Source organism: Sorex fumeus, unplaced genomic scaffold, assembly GCF_029834395.1.
Source record: "Sorex fumeus unplaced genomic scaffold, SorFum_2.1 ptg000240l, whole genome shotgun sequence".
In the NCBI taxonomy this organism is placed as follows: Eukaryota; Metazoa; Chordata; class Mammalia; order Eulipotyphla; family Soricidae; genus Sorex; species Sorex fumeus.
The window spans coordinates 12,317,532-12,342,011 of record NW_026606297.1 but is presented as its reverse complement, the minus strand read 5'-3'; the positions used below and the strand labels follow the sequence as shown (position 1 = coordinate 12,342,011).

The window sequence follows — 24,480 nt, the reverse complement described above, 5'->3', positions numbered from 1 at the left end:
CGATAGTTGACAATGTCTTGGATGTCTCCCTTCTTGTACAGTTCTGCTGGTTTTCCACTGGGATAGAACTGTGCGTTCAGACATGTAGTGTGTGAAGAGCCGAGCCAGTGTATTGATGAGTACTGATGGCCGGTTCTTCAGGTGTTCACTTCTCACCTTGTCTGGGCCGGGTGCTGTTCACTTCTTTACCGATGAAATGGTGTGTCGGATTTTGGAAGGGAGAATGTTGGAAACAATATATCCATCCTGCGGAATTTGGTATGTGGGCAGATGGACATGGCTATCAAAGAGATCTGAGTAGAAATCATGGATTATCTTCTCCATTGCCCTTCTGCAAGATGTGATAGATCAATCAGGACATTGGAGGGCAGTCATCTTGGTCTTGTAGTTGGCCAAGAATAGGCGGGCATTGTGAATGCTTTTCCCAGCTTCTACCACATCTGCCAGCACTGCTGCTCTTTTCTCTTTGAGGTCTTCCTTTATCACTTGTCTGTACTGTTTTGTGAGCTTGCGGTTGCCTGAGGCTTGCGCCAAGCCACATTGGCGAATGAGCTCAAGAGTTTTTGAAGATAGGTGTCTTTTTGTGGCTGTATCTCTCTCAGCATTCCTCGCACAATCATGGAGGTGTTGAACCTAGTCTATCGTATTCCTCGTCATTGTTGTCAATGACAGCATCTTCCCATGTTGCCACAATAGTATCAAAGAGCTCCCACTCAGTGGTCATTCTGGAAGTTCTCTTCTTAAAATTACCTCTACTATCTCCACTACCCAGTCGCTGCCATGCTCCAGGATGCTTTCCAGACACTCAGGCCAAGACTCACGAATGAATGAAGCACCACAAAGCAAGGAAAGCGGAACTCTGTGACCTCGGACTGCAGGCTCAACAGACTCAGGAACAGAGATCCTCTGACTGCTCCCTCCCAGATGCCTGGCAGACCTCCACTACCTCTACTACCTCCACTTCCCAGCTGCCAACACACTCCAGGATGCTTTCCGGACCATGAGGCTATGTTGCAACTGTGCAACACATCATAAAAAACTTAATACAAGATTACCCCACCATATTTGATTGCGTTGATAAATGGTTTGAATCATGGGAACATCTGCAAGGACAATTAGAGGCCACCCTAAAAGCCTTTATCCCTCTCAGAGAGCCTCGCAAGCTTATGAGAGTGTTCCGCCCACATGGCAGAGTCTCGCAAGCTATCCGTGGTGTATTCGCTATGACAAAACCAGTAAATGCAATGGGTCTCATTCCGCTGACCCTGAAAGAACCACCAATATGGCAGCATTAAGAAGGATGAAAGAAGAGGCTGATAAAATCACAGGGCCGACTTAGGCTGCTACAACAAAGAAAGACAAAAATGACTGTCTGTACTTACAATGCATGTGCACTGGCATTGGATGCATCCATCGAGGACCTGATGGTGCAAGCACAAAGATCAAGTACGACATCATTGGTCTAACCAAGACGAGAAGGCATCAATCACATCACGTCATTTTCTATACTGGGGAATAACTGTTCCTCAGAACATGTGACAAAAGAGTTTCTATCTTTGATGTCTACGCACCAACATCCAATTGTAATGGAGAAATTGAGAAGTTCTACATGGAGCTGGAGAAGTTCTATAAAGAAGACCACAACTTCTATAAGATCATTGTCGGTGATTTTAATGCCAAGATAGGACCGAGAAGATCAGCCAAAGAACTCCACCTGGGGACCCATGGCCTAAAATGCACAAAACAGGATGAGACTGTCCTAGTTCATCATGTCAACCAAGACCATCCATGCTAACTCACAATTCCAGAAGGCCGAATCTAAACATTGGACATGGGAATCTTCCTGTGGACGATTCCACAATGAAATTGACCACATAATATTCAATCGACAGTCTTGCCTGACCGATGTCGCTGTTGTCCCAAAATTCCAAACAGAATCGAACCACTGTCTTCCTCATGCAACATTCTACTTCACAGAGTGGGTAGAAAGGGCTGCAAAGTTTAAGAAGAGAACTCCCAGAACGACCAACAACTGGGAGCTCTTCTCTTCGGCACTATTGCGGCAACATTGTGTTAATCTCTAATAATTTTAATTAAAATTGACAAATAATATATCCAAAAGGAATATCAAAATTATTCTTAAAATTTACTTTAATTCTTAAATATATAATTCTCCCTACATTAGTTTGGGGGCGGTACATAAATAAATTGCTTAATAATATGTGTTTATTATTTTTCAGTGTACAGAAGCATATAGAAATGCTGAACTTCAATAATTATCAATTTTTTCTCGACCTACATTAAAATTTATTTATTCACTCAAAAATATATAGAGTTTTATATCACATTATTAACATTTGGAAATAGTATCATTTAAATATGGAAAGTAAAGATATTTTAAGAATATCTTCTTGATATTCATATACTGATCACATATTTTCCAAAGTTCTAAAAAATTACCTTAAATAGAAATGATGTATTGATTTTAATCTGTATGTGGTATAACTATTAGGACACAAGCAAATGAAAATTTAATTTTATGCATTGTTTTTGAATATTCTTACATATATTTTCTATACACTAATTATTTACATAAGAGTGCACACTTTTCATAGTGAAAAAGTTATGAATGTGTCAATATAGAAGCATCACTAAGTTATATTATGTGGAAAAATACAAGACAATGAATACAAAAATGCTGCAAAATATGTAAGTATGTATGCAGGTATATGTTTGAAATGTATCTGGGAGGGTAATTCAGAGTCTGACTTTCTCCACCAGAAGGGAATCACCCTAAAGAAAATGTATTTTCTTTGTCTTTCTGGCAAGCTATCCGCTGTGTATTCGATATGCCAAAACCAGTAACTACAACTGGTCTCATTCACCTGACCCTGAAGGCTTCACCGACATGGCAGCACTGAGAAGGATAAGAAAGGAGAGGCCGACAAAATCTCAAGGCCGACCTAGGCTGCCACAACGAAGGAAAAAATGATCGTCTGTACTTTCAATGTACGTACACTAGCATCAGACGCATCCATCGAGGACCTGATGGTACAAGTGCGAAAGATCAAGTACGACATCATTGGTCTGACCGAGACAAGAAGGCACGAATCTCACCATGCCGTTTTCGACACTGGAGAAGAATTGTTCCTCGGAACATGCGATAAAAGAGGCGTTGGAGGCGTCGGTGTCCTTGTCAACACAAACTTGGCCAAGAGCATTGATTCATTCGAATGCCTAACAACCCGAATTTGACGTTTACATTTGAATAGATGTGGCTCACTGCCTGCAGTTTCTATCTTCGTTGTCTATGCACCAACATCTCATTATGATGAAAGAGAAATCGAGAAGTTCTACATGGAGCTAGAGAAGTTCTATAAAGAAGACCACACCTTCTACAAGATCATTGTGGGTGATTTTAATGCCAAGATAGGACCGAGAAGATCAGCTGAAGAACTTCACATCGGGACCCATGGCCTAGAATGGAACGAACAGGGTGAGAGACTGTCTGAGTTCATCATGTCGACCAAGACCATTCATGGTAACTCACAGTTCCAGAAGGCAGAATCTAAACGATGGACATGGGAGTCTCCCGGTGGACGATTCCACAACAAAATAGACCACATCATATTCAATCGACGGTTTTGCCTGACTGATGTCGCTGTTGTCCCAAAATTTTGAACGGGATCGGACCACCGTCTCCTTCGTGCAAAATTCTACTTCACAGAGCGGGGAGAAAAGGCTGCAAAGTTCAAAAAGAGAACTCCCAGAATGACCACCAACTGGGAACTCTTTGGTACTATTGCGGCAACATGGGAAGATGCCATTGTTGACAACATTGACGAGGAATACGATCGACTGGTTCAGCACCTCCATGAATGTGCGAGGAACGCCAAGAGAGAGATAGCCACAAAAAATCGCCTATCTTCGAAAACTCTTGAGCTAATTCGCCAGCATGGTTTGGCGCATGCCTCAGGCAACCGCAAGCTAACATCCGAGCTCGCAAAGCAGTGCAGAGATGCGATTAAGGAAGACCTCAAAGAGAGAAGAGCAGAAGTACTGGTAGATGCAGCAGAAGCCGGGAAAAGTATTCGTAACGCCCGCCTGTCCTTCGCCAACTATAAGACCAAGATGACTGCCCTCCGATGTCCTGATGGATCCATCACATCCTCCAGAACGGCAATGGAGAAGATTATCCATGACTTCTACACAAATCTCTTCGATAGCCATGTCCACTTGCCGACATACCAAATTCCACAGGATGGATATGTCGTTCCCAACGTTCTCCCTTCCGAAATCTGACATGCCATTTCGTCGGTAAAGAAACAAACAACACCCGGCCCAGACAAGGTCAGACCTGAACACCTGAAGAACCTGCCGTCAGTACTCATCAATACACTGGCTCGGCTCTTCACTCGCTACCTGTCTGAATGCAAGGTTCCATCCCAATGGAAAACCAGCAGGACCGTACTACTGTTAAAGAAGGGAGACATCCATGACATTGGCAACTATCGCCCGATCTGCCTATTGTCTGTCATCTACAAGTTGTTCACTCGAGTCATCCTAAATAGGATTGGTAGAACACTAGATGAAGGACAACCATGCAAGCAAGCCGGGTTCCGCAAAGGATTCAGCACCATCGACCATATCCACACGATAACCAAGCTCATTGAGGTTTCTCGGGAGTTCAAGATGCCGCTCTGTTTAACGTTCATTGATTTAAAGAAGGCCTTTGATTCTGTTGAGACGGAAGCGGTCGTTGAAGCCCTAGACAATCAGGGCATTCAAGCCCAATACATCAGGATCCTCCATGAGCTGTATTGCGGATTCACTACCAGGATCTCACCATTCTACAAAGAAGTGATCGTTGATGTCAAGAGAGGGGTGCGGCAGGGTGATACCATTTCACCGAAACTCTTCAGTGCCACCCTCGAGAACATCATGCGATGACTGGAATGGGAAGGAATGGGAGTGAAGATAGATGGTCGGCAACTACACCACCTCCGCTTTGCTGATGACATTGTTTTAATAACACCAAACATCAGCCAAGCGGCACAAATGCTGGCCGACTTTGACCGTGAGTGTGGAAAGGTAGGACTACAGCTGAATCTTACGAAGACAATGTTTATGAGAAACAGCCTTGTTCCTGACGCCCCATTCACTCTCAATGGAACGGCCATCTCCGAATGCAACAGCTATGTGTACCTAGGTCGAGAGGTCAACATGACAAATGACCTGGCACCCGAGCTGCGCAGGAGGAAGAGAGCGGCTTGGAACGCCTTCAAGAACGTCGAAGAAATAGCTAAGAGGACGAAGAACCTCCGGCTCCGGGCACATCTCTTTGATTCCACTGTTCTTCCTGCATTAACATATGCCTCAGAGACCTGGGCCCTACGCAAACAAGATGAGAACACTATTCAGGTCTCCCAAAGAAGAATAGAAAGAGCTATGCTTGGAATATCACGTTTCACTCAAATGAGAGAAAGAATCCGGAGTTCTGACATCTGTCGACGATCAAGGATCAGGGACGCTGTCTCATATGCCAAGGTGTCGAAAATCAGATGGGCTGGTCACGTAATGAGATTTAAAGACGACCGCTGGACTAGGGCTGTTACCGACTGGATTCCACGGGATGTTAAAAGACCGCGTGGCCGGCCACCTACCAGATGGTCAGACTTCTTTGTCAAGATCATGAAGGATCGGTTTGAGGCCCTTCATGTTCCCAGAGCGAACAGATGCCATTGGGCTACACTAGCACGCGACAATGACAAATGGAGACGTTACTGGCGCCCGCTCGAGCAAATCGACGACTTACGGGAAGTTAAGTGATTAAGTGATTCTCTTTTTAATTTTAAAACTTTATATGCATTTAAGTTAAGAAAAGCACTGTCATCATAGATTTTCATAAGCAAATACCCATATTATCACTTCGTAGGCAAAAGTAGAGAAAAGGCCCAACTGTTTTGTCCTTCAACAACCTCTTTTCTAAAGTTTAAAATTATCTAATTAATGGAAGTTTTCAATAATTTATGTCTTCAGTTTTATACCTAATATATATTTCTAAATACTACATTCAGCACCTGATATTTTTATATTTAATGACATACACATTTATTTTTAATAATAAATCCCTGAAACTTAAATAATATTATTTTAAAAATTTTTTTAAAAAATATTGAATCACTGTGAGATAGTTACAAGCTTTCATGTTTGGGTTACAATTACACAATGATCAAACACCTATCCTTCCACCAGTGCACATTCCCCACAACCAATCTCCCCAGTATACAGCCCCTTCCCTACCCTCCCCCTGCCTCCATGTTAGACAATATTTCCCATAATCTCCTCTACTTTTGGGCATTATGGCTTGCAGTACAGACACTGAAAGGTAATCATGTTTGGTCCATTATCTACTTTCATCACACATGTGCCGAAAACATCTGGTATTTTTTTAAAATCCTGTCACTATCACTGTCACTGCCACCCCGTTGGTCATCGATTTGCTCAAGTGGGCACCAGTAATGTCTCCATTGTGAGTCTTGTTGCTACTGTTTTTGGCATATCAAATACTCTATGGGGAGCTTGTCAGGATCTGCCGTGCAGACAGGATGCTCTTGGTAGCTTGTCGGGCTCTCCGAGAGGGATGGAGGAATCAAACCCGGGTTGGCCACGTACAAGGCAAATGCCCTACCCACTGTGCAATCGCTCTGCTCTTAAAAACCCAAAAGATGTGATAATGTTGGTTTATTAGATAATAATCACTGGCTGGTTTACTTACAGGACTTCTCCATACATTTAAACAGTGTTGGGCATACTTGTCAGGAGAAGCTATGTTAATTTTAGATATTTGATTGTTTTTATGATGTATTATATTTTCCCTCTAAGAAGTCTTTTCGCATTTTATATTTGTTACTCTCATTTTAATTTCCCACATCTAAGATCATTTTGGATAAATGATTTTGCAAGTTATGTATGTTGAGAATAGATTATCTTTCTACTAAATGTCATTTTACTTATTTAAACAAATATCAGTAGATTTTCACTTCTATGTTTAATGCAGTTTAATTCAATGCTTCTAAGCTAACAGAGATTTATCACCGAAAGAATATCTGGCAATGACAAGAACATTTTAGTTACTATAATTGGTGGAGGTTTGGTGACATTAAGTAAGAAAAAGTTATGAACAATTCTAAACATGCTTCAATACTTTATTAGCTCATCAATTAAAAAGTTTATTTCATTCAAAATATGGAGTATACTAGTTGAGTCACCATTGTATCACTATATCACTACGATCCCATTGTTCATCGGTTTTCTCAAGCAGGTGCCAGTAACATCTCCATTCATCCTAGCCATGGGATTTTAGCAGCATTTCCTTACTAGTTCTTCCCAACGGTGCCGCATTGGAGGCTCTTTTAGGTACAGAGGAATGAGACCCATCATTGTTACTGTTTTTGGCATATTGAATATGCCAGGGTGAGCTTGCCAGGCTCTGCTGTGCAGGCAGGGTACTCTGGGTAGCTTACCGGGTTCTCTGAGAGGGAGAACTAGACTATATCAAGTCACAATTAGTTACATTTAAAAAATAAACTCCAAGTTGAATACTTTTTTTTTTTTTTTTTTTTGCTTTTTGAGTCACACCCAGCGATGCACAGAAGTTACACCTGGTTCATGCACTCAGGAATTACTCTTGGCGGTGCTCGGGGAACCATATGGAATCCTGGGAATCGAACCTCGGTCGGCTGCATGCAAGGCAAACATCCTACCTGCTGTGCTATTGCTCCAGCCGCCATCAAGTTGAATATCTTGAGGATTAAGTGACTATTCTTATTCCTAAGCGCAGTTGAATGGCATTTATTAATACTCAGGAATGTTTAGGGGGTTGTGATTTATTTACTTGGATACCAGAACATAACTTGGGTATTTCCTGGAAGCGTCATAATTTAAACTGTGCTTTACAACAGTTATTATGCATCAAATATATATATACATATATATGGTTCTGTTTTATAGTTTCAATTAAGATTATCACTCCTATTTAATACTATTCGGATAGCTATGATTTATGAGTCTGGTCAATTAAGGAAAATAAAGAACAGTATGAAAAGAAAGCTAGATTAATGAACTGAGCATATGTTTTTATGTGGAAGAGGAGGATTTAATCCAAAAACAGCATAATCCCATAAACACCAGAAGTGGCTCAAAATATAAACAAAAAAAAGGTAGCTCTTCATATGCATATTGTTTCTCTTCTTTTAGATGAAATGCTAGAGATTTTTCATTTTGATTAAATCACAGAATAATCTTGTCATTTTCTACTAAGCAAAACAAAGATAAACAATTACCTTGAATTATAATGGGTATTTGTTAACTTTATAATCATTACAACTTTCTTTTTATATCTCAGTTCATAATATTATTCATTATTTCGTTCTGAAGTCATTCAAACTTTGCTCAATGGCTCTTTCCCTACAAAAAAAATTCCTCTTATATATTTCACAAATATCAAAAGAATTATTACCAATATTTATATATTCTATATTTTGTTAAAATAGTCTAAATTTTTGTATGTATAATTTTATACAAATTGCATATGGTTAGTAATTTAATATTCATTGAAAATGTAAATTTATGAATGGACACTATTTTATAATTTCAGAATATTTGAAAATTATGCATTTTAACTTTTAGGTTATTCATTCTATTATTGACTTTATTCTACTTATTATACTTGGTTTAATATGAATATGCTAATATCAAGATAAACATGTAGTATATCTATTTAACATTCAAATTATCTTTATATTTGTCATTTTATATTTGATATCATCAAATTTTATTAATCACTATAGATAAAAAACATTCTACTTTTACAATTATTTGATATGTATGATTTTATGAAAGACTTTGCTAGTTTTAAACTCAGGTCATTTGAAAGAGGTAGTCTCAATAAGAAAAATGGTAGCTAAAACTTTGGTAAATCCACATTTCTCAAATAATTACTATTTGAAGCTCCTAAATTTATTGCACACTAGACTCTGAAAGGAACCATATGATTCCTTGAAATTTCATTTTATTCTGAATGCTGATTATGACCTTCTATTCATTCTGTCTCCATATCTCTAGACAGCATATTAGTATTCAATTTCAAGTAGATGAGAAAATGGAATCCATGGGGTGTTTTTCACAAAGCAAATATCTCCTAAAAACAATGGGTGCCTTCACTGTCGTTTCCTCTTGCCAATAAAGAAAGTTTCCTTGCTAAAGCAACGCTTTTAATGATGTAGTATTGTTTGTCTTAGTATTTTGGAGCAGGAAATTGCTTATAATAAGGATAGTAGGTAAATTCAAAGACTTTAGAGATGAAGTAAATTTCTTCATCTGGAATGGAAGACTATATTTCAGATTAATTCAAAATTAGTTATAAGCCATGACGTTTGTATTTTTTACTCCATTATAGCTATATAAAATATGGCTTAAAACAAATTTAATAAAATCAGACTCAGATGAATTTTATTTTCAGCACATAAAGAATATAACATTATTTGTATATTTAATAAGTACAAAACATATACATATAAATATACATATATATTGAATTTTAGTTTTGTTCTGTATGCTGATTATGACTGATTATGATTATATACATGATTATATATTATATACTATGTTATATGTAATTTATATATTAAGTATCTACATCGGCTGAAAAGATAGCACAGAGGGTAGGGCATTTGCCTTGCACGCAGCCAACAGGGCCAACCCGAGTTTGATTCATCCACCACTAACGGAGAGCCTGGCAAGCTACTGAGAGTATCTCGCCCGCATAGCAAAGCCTGGCAAGCTACCCATGACGTATTCGATATGCCAAACACAGTAACAGCAAGTCTCAGTGTTACTGGGCCCGCTTGAGCAAATCGATGAACAACAGGACAGTGCTACAGTGCAGTGGTGTATATATATTTATATTTATTTATTTATTTAATCTCTCTCTCTCTCTCTCTCTCTCTCTCTCTCTCTCTCTCCCTTTCTCTTTCTGTCCCACTCTTCCCTTTTGGGCATTGTGGTTCGAAATGTTGTTACTGAAAGGGATAACTCCTTTTTAAAAGATAATAATATATTATTTATAATATATATTGCATATAATTATATATAATTATCTGGAAAAGTTGCATCAGAAAATCTGCCACAAACAGGATGACTATTTTTATTTAAACTTTTTGATTCAATCACTGTGAGATATATTCTTACAAAGCTGTTCATGATTGGATTTCAGTCATACAGTATTCCAACAACCATCCCTCCACCAGTGTACATTTCCCAGCACCAGACCAGTTTCTCCATGTTTCCTCCCATCACCCCCCGCCCCCTGCCTGTCTCTATGGCAGGCACTTTTCTCTCTCTCTCTTTCTCTTCTCTCCCTCTCCATCCCCCTCTTCCCTTTTGGGCGTTGTGGTTTGCAATATTGTTATGGAAAGGGATAACTCCATTATAAAAGAGAATCAGAAAATGCTATACTACTTCCATTAAAATTATAGACAATAATTAAGAAACACCCATTTGTCATAGATAGGAAAGCACTCTCATCTAAGGACTAGAAGAGTAATAATTCTGTGCTTCTTTATGTTACCATGACAGTCTTTTTGAATCTTTGTGTATGGGGGCAGATATTTACTTTTAGTCTAAGAGTCAAGCATTACCCACTTAAATAATTTTGAAGCATATTCTACTGTGGGTAGAAATGGGTCAGCAATTCTTTAAATGGGAACGCCCAAACAATTATTAAAGGTGTTGGGAAAAACACTCCAGGCTGTATCAGGCCAATCAAAACAGATGATTCAATGCTCAGCTCCAAGGCTATTGGGTCGCTGTAGAGTTAGGCATGCCACTCTGGTAGTCCTAGAGGTCACCAGGATTACACACAGTGTTTTTCAGAATACTATATGATACTGGGGTTTGAACTCTTGTCCTGAATTCTTAGAAAATGCATAGGCTTTGAAATCTTGTTCCTGAATTCTTAGAAAATGCATAGGCTAAGATTTATTTTAGAAAGAATATAAACCGGAACTACTGAATTGTTTATTTAAAAAAATTGAAATTTAGGTCTCTAAATGCTAAATGAAGAATAATAAAGTAGTATATAAAAATCATCATTAAATCATTGTAAAACAGCAATAGACTATTAAATATTTAGTCCACACACCATATGATTTAGGGTTGGAGCAATAATACCATGGTAGGACGTTTGCCTTGCATGAGGTCGACTCAGCCGAGCTAGGTTCGATTCCTCCACCCCTCTCAGAGAGCCAGGCAAGCTACTGAGAGTATCTTGCCCACATGGCAAAGTCTGGTAAGCTCCCCTTGACGTATTTGATATGCTAAACACAGTAACAAGTCTCACAATGGAGATGTTACTGGGCCCGCTTGAGAAAATCGATGAACAACGGAAGGACAGTGCTACAGTGCTACTTTATGATACAATATTTGTCTTTGGAAGTTGTGCATTTATAAATATGCACACATACATGTGGTATAATGTTTTCTCACAAAATGTCACAAAATGATGTTTCTATTTTTGTTTTACAAAATTTATTAATGTTCTCAAAAGTGAGAGTTTGGTTATCAAATATGAACACAAATTTTTATTATAGCAGTTGAAGTGCGCTATATGTTATTCTATATGTAGCAACATAAAGTATATAAAGGGGAGATTTGGACCACAACTTATGGTGCTGTTCAGAGCACTGCAGGGATCTAAGTGGAGTCTGTGCCTTGCCAGCAACATCTGATGGCCTCTACTATCCTCCAGACTGTATCCTTAGTTTGACAATCAGATTTTAAGTGGAACACATCTTATATATTCAAAGGTCTAAAGATGGGAAATGAGGAAATATTCACAGATATTCACATCAATCTTTTCAGAAAAGAATATAAAAGGGTATTTCTGAAGCTTGAGAATGATGATATTCCCTTAACTCACACTGAAGGGTTCATCATTTTCCTACGACATTTACTCTTAACTCTAATAAAGATATCCATATCTTGGTAAAAGCATATAAATATAGGTTGTTAGTACTCAAGTTTATTACTCTAATTTTCTTACATTATTCTCAACTGTTCCCAAATGCCTCTTTTTCTTACTTGATATAAGAGATAGTGAAATGGAAAACTTATTCCCACAATCTCCCCTCCTGTCAAGCAAATACAGTTTCTACCTGAATTTATTCTTATACTATTACTACCTGAAATTAATCTTACTATCATTCCTAATTATAAGCATTTTATCTGCATGAAGTTGGGATAAGTCATCTATCAGGTAATACCTCCAAGATGAGTCCAATAATATATCTGAAATCCTTATTACTGATGTATTTAGGAATTTTTATAACAATTTTTATAACAATGAGTCATTGACTCTAGTTTTAGCTTTTCTTCCACATTTTGAAGAAAGTGAGTTGGGGTTAGTTACAGGTTGGTCTACCAGTGTATAGTCCCCCATTTTGGATCCCATTAGGAAACACTTCATTTGAACACATGACTCTCCAATCACTTTAGAATTTACAGGTGTTTTAAGAGTCTTTAGCCAAGTGTCTGATCCGTAAAGCATGAACATATTTATTGATGTTAGTACACATATATGCATGTATATATATACATGTTTACCTGATATTGTCTCACATGTATTTTAATATGTGTATATTAAACTTTATGCATATATTGGCCCTTGCAAAAATACTAATGAAACACCTAAAGAATGAAATGCCAAAGGGAAGAACTTAAGAAGCAAATGTAATGGAAATAGGGAATTTGAGTAAAAAGTTCAATATAACTTTCAATGAACCCGAATTTATAGATTCATAATTTTTAAAAGCTATGTATTTTTTCTTCTCCAAGAACCATGTGAATTAAATGTGAAGTTTATCTTGAATCTATTGAATATCAATAAAACTCTTCATCTGAAAACAAAAAGATGTAGGATAACTTTGGTTTATCTTTTCTGCCTTGCTACAGGGAACTTAGGTTTATTGGGTTACTCCCATCACAGTGCTCCTGAGGCACTCTTATTCCTCGGCGTTTATCTGTAACCTCTTCCTTTATGCTCTACTCTCCCAACCAATCACCTTTATCTCTAAATCAGACTCTGTTTATCTTGTAAATATTCCCTTTCTCTTCTCCTCATGTCTTTTGCATAGTTAATTCAAAGCAATGTTCTTCTCCTATAGAAACAGTTAGACAGTTAATGCAATGCTTTTGTAACTTAGGAAGTTAATTTACTCCAAATAATATTCACTCCAGGGCATCTGTTTTCTCAATTTAAGCGTCAGTTGCCCTTACTTCCTAGCACCCAAAAGCAGAATTCCGAAGAGGGCCTGGATGGACCCAGGGCAAGCTGTGAGCTACCCTTGCGTCGAAATGAGCTAGGCCAATGTGCCATAATAATTAGCTATAAGTTAAGAGCATGGTCATGGACAAATTCTGTCATGCTCAAAAAAGTAACAACTGGATTAGGACCCTGCTAGGATTAGGAAAGACTAATCTGGCCTGAGCACTGTGGTCTGAGATCTATTACAAGATGACCCCTGGTGAGCCATTTTATAAGCTTAATATATATCTTAGTGTGTCCACACAAAGTGACTAATATTATTAAGGAGAAGAATTAAGATGAATGTTTAAATGGCTATTGGGTTACAGAAAGGAGAAACACACCCTAGGTGGTATTTCGCCCTGGATCAGATCTCCTGGCAGCAGTTTTGGGAAGTTGGGAGAGACTATAGAGGCCAAGACAGCAGGTCAGCACAGAGAGACTAGCAAGGGAGACAGGAGGAGAAGAGAATGAGGGGCAAGGTGAGTATGGAATGGGGAACTTAGTGAGACTGGAATAGGCACGTGGGGAGAATGGAATAAATGGCAACTGATAGCCAATCGGCCTGGCCCGCGTTTTCTCCTTTCTCCGCCCTTCACATCAGGTGACCCAGGTGGGGAAGCTGATGGAGACCACCAAACACAGGCAGTGAGAGAGAGCTGCAGGCTTCTTGGTCATTTTATGAATACACAAAAGAAGTGAAGCTTCAAGACTTTTATGGAAGTTAAAAAGGGACACTAAAACACATTTGGTCAATGAACATATTTCTGTTCATCCATTCATTTATTACTATTTAAGTAATATCTTGGGCCAGAGAGATTGCACAGACTTTGAATTATAAAGAGTGAGTCCACTTGTTTTTATTTCCAAAATTGCATGTGGACCCCAAGTACTGCTGGGAGTGACAACTGAGCTCAATGTCAGGAAGAAGTAAGCTCTGAGCTCCATTGGATATAACCAAACATCCCCTCCAACCACAAAAATAAAGTTTAATATATTCATAACAGTAATAATTTAAGTATATATGTGTGTATGCAATTTCCACGAATCTAGCCTATTTTATATAAGTTGATTTAAGTATTTCAAAAATCTCTATTCCACTGAAAGTTCTGGGGTGTCCTCAAAGGGTGAGGGGCAAGTCCCCATCTTGTCAAAGCTCTGGCAGTCACACCCCCACCGTACAACCACTGCCATATAAATGGCTCAAGTTTGATGCCTCATGACTAAGCTCTGCAGAGATGACAAGCTGATGAAAGTCATAAGTACACAGAATTTGGAGATCCTGGAGCATGCAACTACATAGAAGGCCACAGGACACCTCAAAATTCCACAGTACTGACTGTTGCAATAACCTTTCTGATTGCCTTTCTCAGAACCTAGGTGTAGCCATTTTAGAAGTCAGCCATGGTAGAATCTATGTGACTGACAACTGCACTGGGCTCAAACCCAAGATGGTACCCAGGAGCACATCCTGGGAACAGAAACAATACAGAGAGAGAAACAAAGGCTTATGATGCTTGCAGGTAGCACCAGACAATTAATGTAGGGAAGGAAAGAGCCTGGTGGTCAGTCAAGGATGAAGTTTGGGGCTACTTAAATCCTTCCCCACAGTTGGTGGGGGTGGGGGTTGACCATCTCTTTATGGGGTGCAGCCCTGGCCAACACTCTCCTCTCTCTCTTTCTCTCTCTCACTCAACTCTATTTAATAAAATCTTTGACCTCCTTATAGTTTCTTGTATTCAAATCATAGACCTTAACACTGGCACACAGTAGGAGCACAGCAAATTAAATAGGAAAGTGGAAAAGAGTGAACTTAGCTCAATAAAACAATATCACAGAAAGTTTAACTAGTAAAAACAGCTCAGTAAATCCTCAATGTCTTTAAGAACACCATTTTGAGATAGAACATTTTTCACAAATTTTCTTTTCCTGGAATACTTTTTGATTTTCCTATTTATCACAGTTCCTTATTATAACAAGCCATATAAAATAAATTATTCTGTGCATGTCACTGGGGGAGATGGGTGAGAAATTGGGGACAATATAGACAGAATGTCACGCTTGTGGTGTGATTGATATTGGAATTTGAATGCCCCAAATAACTTTGTTATGAAAAGTTTGCAAACTACAGTGTTTAAATAAAGTTTAAAAAGAACACACAAAAATAAAAAAGCCTATTTTTCAATCTGGTTTGAGCCCATAAATTATATTGTAACCTTAAATTAGATTAGTAATTCATGTTTTCTTAGAAAAAAATTTTTGTATCTCACCATGGAGACATTATGTCCTTATATAAGAGATTACTAAGATGCTGTTACAGGTTAAGTTTTCTGGGTTTATGATTTGTTGATCAAGATTGGTTGCCTTATATGTTACATCTCCATTAAAGATGCTTTAATCATTCTGTTAGAAAATTTTTGATAACAAGCAATATAAAATGAATTGTTAAGGGCCTGCTATGGAAGCAAGCACAGGGGGTAGTTGGGAAAATTGGAGATAATGGTAGAGGAAAGGTTTAATGGTGGTGGGATTGGTGTTAGAATTTTGAATACCTGTAATAAATCATCACAAACAACTTTGTCAATCATAGTGTTTATATTAAGAGTAGGGGAAAAATGTACTTATGTAGGCCTTACCTATTCCATGTATATTCCAAAATATATTAATACGGAGTTGTTTTAAATATTTTGTTAATGACGATTGAGATTTTTCTGCCCCTCTCGGAGAGCCCAGCAAGCTACTGAGAGTATCTCACCCGCACGGCAGAGCCTGGCAAGCTGCCCGTGAAGTATTTGATATGCCAAACACAGTAACAACAAGTCTCATGATGGAGACGTTACTGGGCCCGCTCGAGCAAAACGATGAACAACGGGAAGACCGTGACCGTGACCGTGAGACATAATTATTACTACAATGAGAACCAAGTATAAAGTAAACTGTATGGTAATATATATTTTAAAGTTGAAAATGTATATATGAAAATGACAATGTGCATTTTATTATATTGTACTAAGTGTTTGAATTTTTTAATTTTCATATATCAAAATCACATAGTAATCACAAATTGGCTCTTCCTGATTTATTATCTGATCATGTATTTGCCATTTCTTAAAGTTTTATGGAGTACGCATTGTAAATTTGTTATGTGCTTAAAAGGAGACAGTTTGAGTTTGGTGGTAACACTGAAAATATGGATGGAGGGAAAGTCACACTGGTGATGTTGGAATACTGAATGCTTGAAATAACTGTATAATGCACAACTTTGTAAATCATGGTATTTTAATGAAAATTAATTAAAAATTAAAATAAAAATAATTAGTTATTAGATTTTTGAATCTAGGGAGATTAATAGAACTAGTGTCCTGTTATATTTATATATGTAAATGATAGTGAACATAAAAATGAGACCTGTGACTCTATATGCCCTGGGGCAAAACTCTGTCATTTTGGGTTTAACAAGAAGAGAGACTTTTCTGTTGTTGTTAATCCTCTTTCAGAGTTTAAGGAAGTTAAGAGTATTGGTTAGCACTCTCTCCCTCTCTCTCTCTCTCTCTCTCTCTCTCTCCCTCTCTCTCTCTCTCTCAAACATTGTTTTTGAGAATATTTGACGAGATGGGAAGATGGACATGGAACTTCTCTTTCTTCTAATTATAGTAAACAAGTTAATTTTGGGATATACAAATGGAGATCTTGAGGAAAATAGAGCAGTTTTTAGGAAAAGCAAAATAGAAATTCTTAGATTACAGATCGTCTGGTTGTAAGAATGTGTTCTCTGAACATTTTCTTCTAAAATATAATTTGTGGTAAGATTCTGACTCTATTTCCTAGTTCAAATGGCAAGTAGGGTGATAGAACAGGATAGGAAATCTCAACAAAATTTTTCTTACTCTTTCTTCCTAGAAAAAAAATGTATATTTATTGCTTCTGCAAAAAATAGTTCCCATAAACAGAGTATAAATTAGTAATTAGTTTCTTCTAACCAAATTTATCAATGTCAGTTACCTTTATTCCTTTCAGAGAATCTTAGAGAACACTATCCTTGACATGTACACTTGATAGCAACTCTCTATAATATCTTTTTATTTTTATTATTTTTCAGTCATAAGGTGCTAGGAGAAATGTCCCTTGTAGCTGTTCACTGCTGATGGGGAACAGAATTAGGAGCAGGAATTCATAGTATGAAAAAAGCATGTCTCAGGACATGGGGTAGAATAGGAGGTTCAGCGTTTGACAAGCACAAATTGGTTCAATGAAGTACTTGAAGCACCGGTAACAATACTTACTATAGGAAATATGATCTTTCTCCTATAGGGAGTAACATAGGAATTTTATTACCAAAAAACAGAAAGACAGATTCCTAAAGCTAAAGATCAGGAATCTTTCATCTCAGATATTAATGGTCTGCCTTCTTTCTAAAGAGTTTTTTTCAGTCTGTCAGGGGCTCATGTTGTAAAGGAGTTTCCTGAGACTCTGATGGCGCCACTCAGAGAGACCATATTAGGAGTCTTCATTAAAAGTATAATAAACAAGTGTTCTAAAGAATGTCCGGCCCTGTTACATTTAAGGACGGTCATATAAAGACAAAAATCATATACCAGGTGTTGAAGAGGAAATGCAGATGGTAGGACACTTACCTTACATGTGTCTGACCCAGGATTGATGCCTAGGCATCTAATATAATCCCCTGAACAATGCCGGGAGTGATCCCTGAGCACAAAGCAGGGAGTAACTCTTAAGTATCTTCAGGTGTGGCCCTAAATGAAAAATAATAAAATTAATTAAATAAAAATCACATCCTCATCAGAAAATGTACACAATGAGTACAGGAGTGCAGGAGCTGAGAGCAGAAAAGACAAATAAACTAGGTAAGGGCTAAACTGGTTTATGGTCGCAGAGCATAAGTGACTTGCAGTTATGAGAGACAATCACAATTGGGAAGATTGGTCGCAGGAGTTTAACAGTTTGTTCATGTGCTGTGCTTGTTAATAATGATAATTAGGGTCCTGGGGATGTTGATAAAGCAACATTTGCTGTAACACAGACCATCCCTGTGTAAATAACTCTAGAGTTTGGTTACTACTTGGTGGATTTTTAACACACTGGAAATATATTTTGCAAAATATCTTGCAAATGGTTTACAAAACTTAAATGAGAACACATGAACTTTCTTTGCAAATTGTAATGTGCTGTTAGACCTAAGGTATCTTTTGCTATTATTGCTATTCAGAGCAATTTTAATAGATCAGAAAAGGGAAACTAGTCTGCATTCTGGACTTAAAAACTTAAGAACATCTTAAGACAGAAGTGGACGTAACTTTCAAGTACACTGAGCAATAAGATAGTTAAGGAAAGAATAGCCAGGAGTCTTTTTTAAATCCAGAGATTCCAGACTATTTAAATGAGCACATACAGGGTTTTGGTTACTTGTAGAAGATATACAATATTTACTGTTAGGTTCACAAAGTACCTTAAATTAACTAATCTTCTTATGAAACTTTTTGCCCTGCAAAAAAGGAAAATAAACTTTGTCATTTTTCATAAATGAACTACTTCAGTTCCACTTGTGCTTCTAAATGTAGGAGTAGATCCTAGATTAGTAAAGCTATACTTCTACTATGGAAGATGCAGTTCTTTACACCAGAGAAATATGCAACTTAACCAGTGACAGATTGTTCCTTATTGGAACCATTTATAAGATGGCCACAGTAAAGTAAAACTTCACTTATGTGTAAATAAAACAATATTCATAAAGTCATCTCCAGGGGACAATTAGAGAGTAGATACCATTTCCACACACTTTATACCCTTTGTTGAATCTGCCTCAAGTGCAACATTTTTATCTTCATTCTAATGTATCTGCATTGCTATTTCAGTAGCAGTAAATTGGTGAGTTAACAGATAAAGCTCTGGAAGGGGGAGAATGGGTCTTGGAGAGAAATAACTAGTTTACAAGTAAGCCTATTTTGTAATAATCTTAAGTATCAACTTTAGCATCCAATTCTAAATTACAAACACTTGCTAGTTTCCCCAAGAGGAAATTACAACTGCTTTGCATGTATCTCCAATTTAAATATGTGTAAAAAATAATTATCTCATTATCCACTCAGCCAAAGTATGAAATCAAACAAAATAATAGGCTGGACATTAATATTCTATAAGCAGTCTAAGATCCCCAAGTATAATAAAAAATAGTTCGTATCATAGGAAAAGATTGAGGTGAACAACCCTACCACAACAATGCAGCTAATGGGGAGCAAACTAGAAATCCACTGCACAGAAATCTAAATGTAAAGTGGAATATGACTAAAAACTCTAGAAGGTTTTGTTTTGTTTTCTTTAGGTCTCACACTGATTGTTGCTCAGGGTTACTCCTGGCTTTTTGGATCACTCTTAGAGAACTTTGGGGACCATATGGATGACAAGGATTAACCCTGAGTCTGCCATATCCTAGGCAAGGACCCTACTCAGTGTTCAAGCTCTCTGGTTCCTAAAAATGTAGAATTTTAAAAAAGAAAACATTTTATGTTTAGTGTTATGCCACTTATTTATATTGATCTTACAAAAGGATTCAAGTTGTGCTTCAATCTTACACAATTTTTAACTCAAATTCTATATTTTCTAATTTCAAAATTGTTATGGTAAAAACAATATTACAATGGTATCTTAGATTTAAAGACATTTAAAGAGATCATATTTATTTCTAGAAAATATGATTCCTTGCAGTTTGACATTTCAGGTGATAAAGACACATACAATCTATAGGCTTAAATTTTCATTTTCTAAAATAGACTCACACTGAGTGATTAACACTCAAGAAAAAATGACTTTTCTTGAGTTATGATTATGAGTCAATTTAAAACTAATAAACATAGGCAGAAAAAAGACATTACACAAATATTAACAATTTAAGCACATTCATGTTTCAAATTTTAAGCATTTGAATCCACTAAAAGTTATTCTAGATTATAGTTATTAAAATAATGTTGGGTTGGGGTAACTAAAAAGTGTTTTGAGGTCATTATTGAAAAAGTCACATGAATTTAATTTAATTTTGAATTATATTTTGTTTATTTACTTGGATCAAGAATATTACTCTTAGATTTGCATCTGACAAAATTTTTTATAAAATTTCAAAGCTAAAATGGCCAAATTTAATAAATAAAGTAAATAAGACAAAGACATAGAGACAAGAGACAGAGACATAAAATTTACAAGGTCATGATTCCATAGCCAATGGCCAAGAATAATCACATTATCTAGTTTTAAGTTGTCAAAATGAATTAAGCAGCAGGCACAACAGAAAAATAAGAGCTTTATGAAAAATGCAAGATGTTCTGTGAAGTGATCAAATCAAAAGCAGACAAAAATTAGTCTTGTGGGCATATGCAATCCTCTTTCAGAAATGTCCTATTCTTGGGACTCTGATCTAAAATCTGGGTTTGGGACAGAGTGGGTGGACTTAAATTTCCAACTCAAAACTTAAGAATCCACTTTGGTACTCTGATTCACAGTGAATTCTCTAAGTGGGACTTAAACCGGAAGTCCTATGAGACATAAAGCATATAGAGTACAAGAACAAACAGAGAGATCACTGGAATTATAGGCACAATATCTGAAACACAACATTAATAGCATTACTGAACCCATAGGTTTTCCCATCATTGAGCAGCCCCCCTTTGTAAAACAATGGGCTGTAAACAGTCTCACAGGCAGGGACTAGCTTATGACCAAACCTCTAGATAAAGGTGTGCAAATGGGCAGAGGACTAGTTACCTATGACTAGCCATTAGGGCAAGCTGTCAAGCTGATCCAGTGTACTCATGGTATTGCTGTATCATCTGGGTGGAGTTTGAAATTGACTGTGGACCCAGTACCTGGTGAACCAGAGTATCAAACTCACAGTGATTTTTGGAAGGACTGGGAAAAGAGTTGTTTTTTTTTTTAATACATCTTGGTAGCTTTAGGAGAGTCAATGCACATCCTGCTCTCTTTCTCTGTTCCTTTGTTGCTGGGAAAAGTAAAATGGGTAGAAAAATGGTCTTGAAACTTCCTTAGTGTCTATTTCTGGGAAAACTCAAAATCAGGATTTGGGAGTGGAGAAAAAAATAGGTGGTGGATTTTGAGACAAACAAGAAGGAGAGTTTGAACTAACTGCATTTAACACGTAGTAAAATATTGTACTTGTATTGAACAAAGCATTTCTAATTATGGCATAACTGTAGATAATGTGTCTGAAGATACTTTTGGTATATTTGAAGGACAATTGTTTTATTTTTGTTTGCCTGAAAGAAGACAATCTATTTCTTATTTCAAAGAAGAAATAAAAGAAAATTTAAAGAAAGAAAGCTTATGTCTGGAAGATGAACATAAATCATGTGTTGAACAATTTCCAAAGAACACAAAAGGGTTCATATAATATCTTAAGAAAGCACAAAGTTGTTAAGCTTAAAATTCCCATTTATTTCCTCTGCATAAATAAAAACATCGAAGCAAGTGAAAAATAATGCATTTTTGTAATCAAATGAAAATGTTTCTCAGATAAAATGTTCCCCCCTAACTTTAGGCATTCTAAATTCACAAGCAAGACTTATTTCAACAATCATCTTATTCTGCTTTCTGAAACCATGGATATTACACCTAATGGAAAAACAAGTCTTTCATCTTAAAGATTGAAGTAAAGTTTTTTTTAGTTTAATCACTCACCAACGAAATGTAGTAAATTACCACAAGGACATAACTTTATCTTACAGTGAAACACAGAAAGAGTTGTATTTCTGCCAGTTTTTGGAATTTATCTTTTCTGCCTACATACACTTGAAATGGTACATGTTTACAAAATATGTTGTGATAGCACGAGAGTTTCTTACAGTTTAGGCTTTTCTTAGATTCACAGCATTAGATTTCACTGAAATTGTGAACTAAGAAATTTTCCTTGAATACTGCCATGTAAAATTTTAATTGAGAGTGTTTTTCTACCCAGATATATCTGTGAACGATAGCACAGCAGTAGGGCGTTTGCCTTGCATGTGGCCGACCTAGCAAACCCGAGTTCGATTCCTCCACCCCTCTCAGCCAGGCAAGCTACGGAGAGCATCTTACCCGCATGGCAAAGCCTGGCAAGCTACTCGTGACTGATGTATTTGATATGCCAAACACAGAAACAACAAGTCTCACAATGGAGACGTTACTGGACCTGCTTGAGCAAATCAATGAACAACAGGAAGATAGTGCTAGTGATAGTGCACCATATAAAAGCTTACTGAAATAACATTTAAATATCATATTCTTTTTTTGTAATAATCAGTTTTTTAAATATGAAATGCTTCACGAATTTGTGTCTCATCCTTGCACAGGGGCCATGCTGATCTTCTCTGTATCGTTCCAATTTTGGTTTATGTGCTGCCAAAGCAAGCACATTTACATGTTAAGTTCTTTACCTTTGGTTTTGTTTTCTGATTAGTGGCTTTCACCTGCAGTGCTCAGGGTCCCTGGCTCAGTTTTCAGGGGTCACTCCTGGCAGGGCTTGGAGGACCATTTTTGGGTGATGGGAATAAAACCATGGTTAATATCATGTAAAGAAAGAGTCTACTTACTATACTCCAGTCCCAAATCACTTTTTAAAATAGTACTAAGGGTTTTAGTGTATTATTTTGTGTGCATCATCAGTAGTATCAGATTCCAGAGTATTTTCAGCATTCCAGAGAGATATGGCATACACACAAAGAGTTATGTGCTATTTTCTTTCTATTTAGCCCCAGGAAAAACTAATGTATTTCTGAGTCTGTAAAATTGTCTATTTTCATATAAATAGCACTGTAGCACTGTCCTCCCTTGTTCACAGATTTGCTCGAGCGGGCACCAGTAATGTCTCCATTGTGAGACTTGTTGTTACTGTTTTTGGAATATCGGATACGCCAGGGGGAATTTGCCAGACTCTGCTGTGCGGGTAGGATACTCTCGGTTGCTCGCATAGCTCTTCGAGAGGGATGGAGGAATAGACCTTGGATACGCCTCGTGCAAGGCAAACGCTCTACCCACTGTGCTATCGCTCCATCCCATAAGATAAACTAAGTTTAAGATAAACGAAACGGTCACTTGAAACTAGATCTAAGCTGAACGTAAAAATCACTTCTGGGGACTGACAAGAGCATACAAAAAGTGTTAAGGTGCATGCTTGGCCTGTGGCTGAACTTGGTTTGATATCTAGTACTGCATGGTCTCCTTGACCCCCAGAATCACTGGATGCAGTCTGTAAGGTCCAAGTACAGCTGGGGTGACTCAGGTCTTCCCTGGCACCATGGGGCTCACACAGCACTGCATCCTCAGGTCTTTGCATTGAACCACCAGCCTCATTGGCTGGGAATTACTGGGAGGAGCCCTGGGCATCCTGAGCCTGTGTAGCCTTTCCCACCAGAATAACTTCTGGAAAAAGTATGACTGCATCTATCAACACAACTGTGATGACCACTACTAGCACATACCAACACTACGGACACTGTTGTAAAGGCTTTGGACTAATTTCTGTAGTCCTTAAAAAAAACACTTTCAAAAAGGTACCATGAAACCTATTTCACAGATGAACCTGAAACTCAAGGAGACTTAGAAACAAGCCCGAAGCCCAAACCTTCTAGGTGGTGGAGTCAGAATTCTACCTCGGCTATTTCTGGAGTATGTCTTCTCTTTCATTTTTCAATTTATTTTAGGCACCATGGTTTACCAAACTGCTAATTAGGGTTTCATGTATGAAACGTTCCAGCACCTAACCTTTCTCCAGAGTGTTCCCAACCTCCCCCAATGGTAAGTTTCCTACTAAAGATTAGTTTTGTTTCTGTTGCCTTTTGACACTTGTTATTTTCCTATTTTTTTATATCCTACATGATAAGTATTCTGTTTCTCTCCTAACTTCACTCAGCATGACACTCTCCAGATTCATTGATGTAGCAGCAAAATGACATGATTTCATCTTTTCTTAAAGCTAATTAGCTATCCATCGTGTGTATGGCCATGGTTTCTTTACCCAGACTATTTTGTAGTCTTCTCTTTTTTCGCGGTTGGGGGGCCAAATTATGTCAAATGGAAAGAAAAGCAGCAAGCAAATATATTTTATAAATATATAT

The 24,480-nt window shown here is 37.5% G+C and overlaps 1 non-coding gene across 1 annotated transcript; it reads right to left on the bottom strand.

Moving 5' to 3' along the window:
- Nucleotides 1-22,671: 22,671 nt before the first annotated feature.
- LOC130018192 (U6 spliceosomal RNA) lies at nt 22,672-22,778 on the bottom strand. Its single transcript, XR_008791497.1, has one exon. It is a non-coding gene; the product is annotated as a U6 spliceosomal RNA (small nuclear RNA).
- Between the last annotated feature and the right edge of the window lie 1,702 nt (nt 22,779-24,480).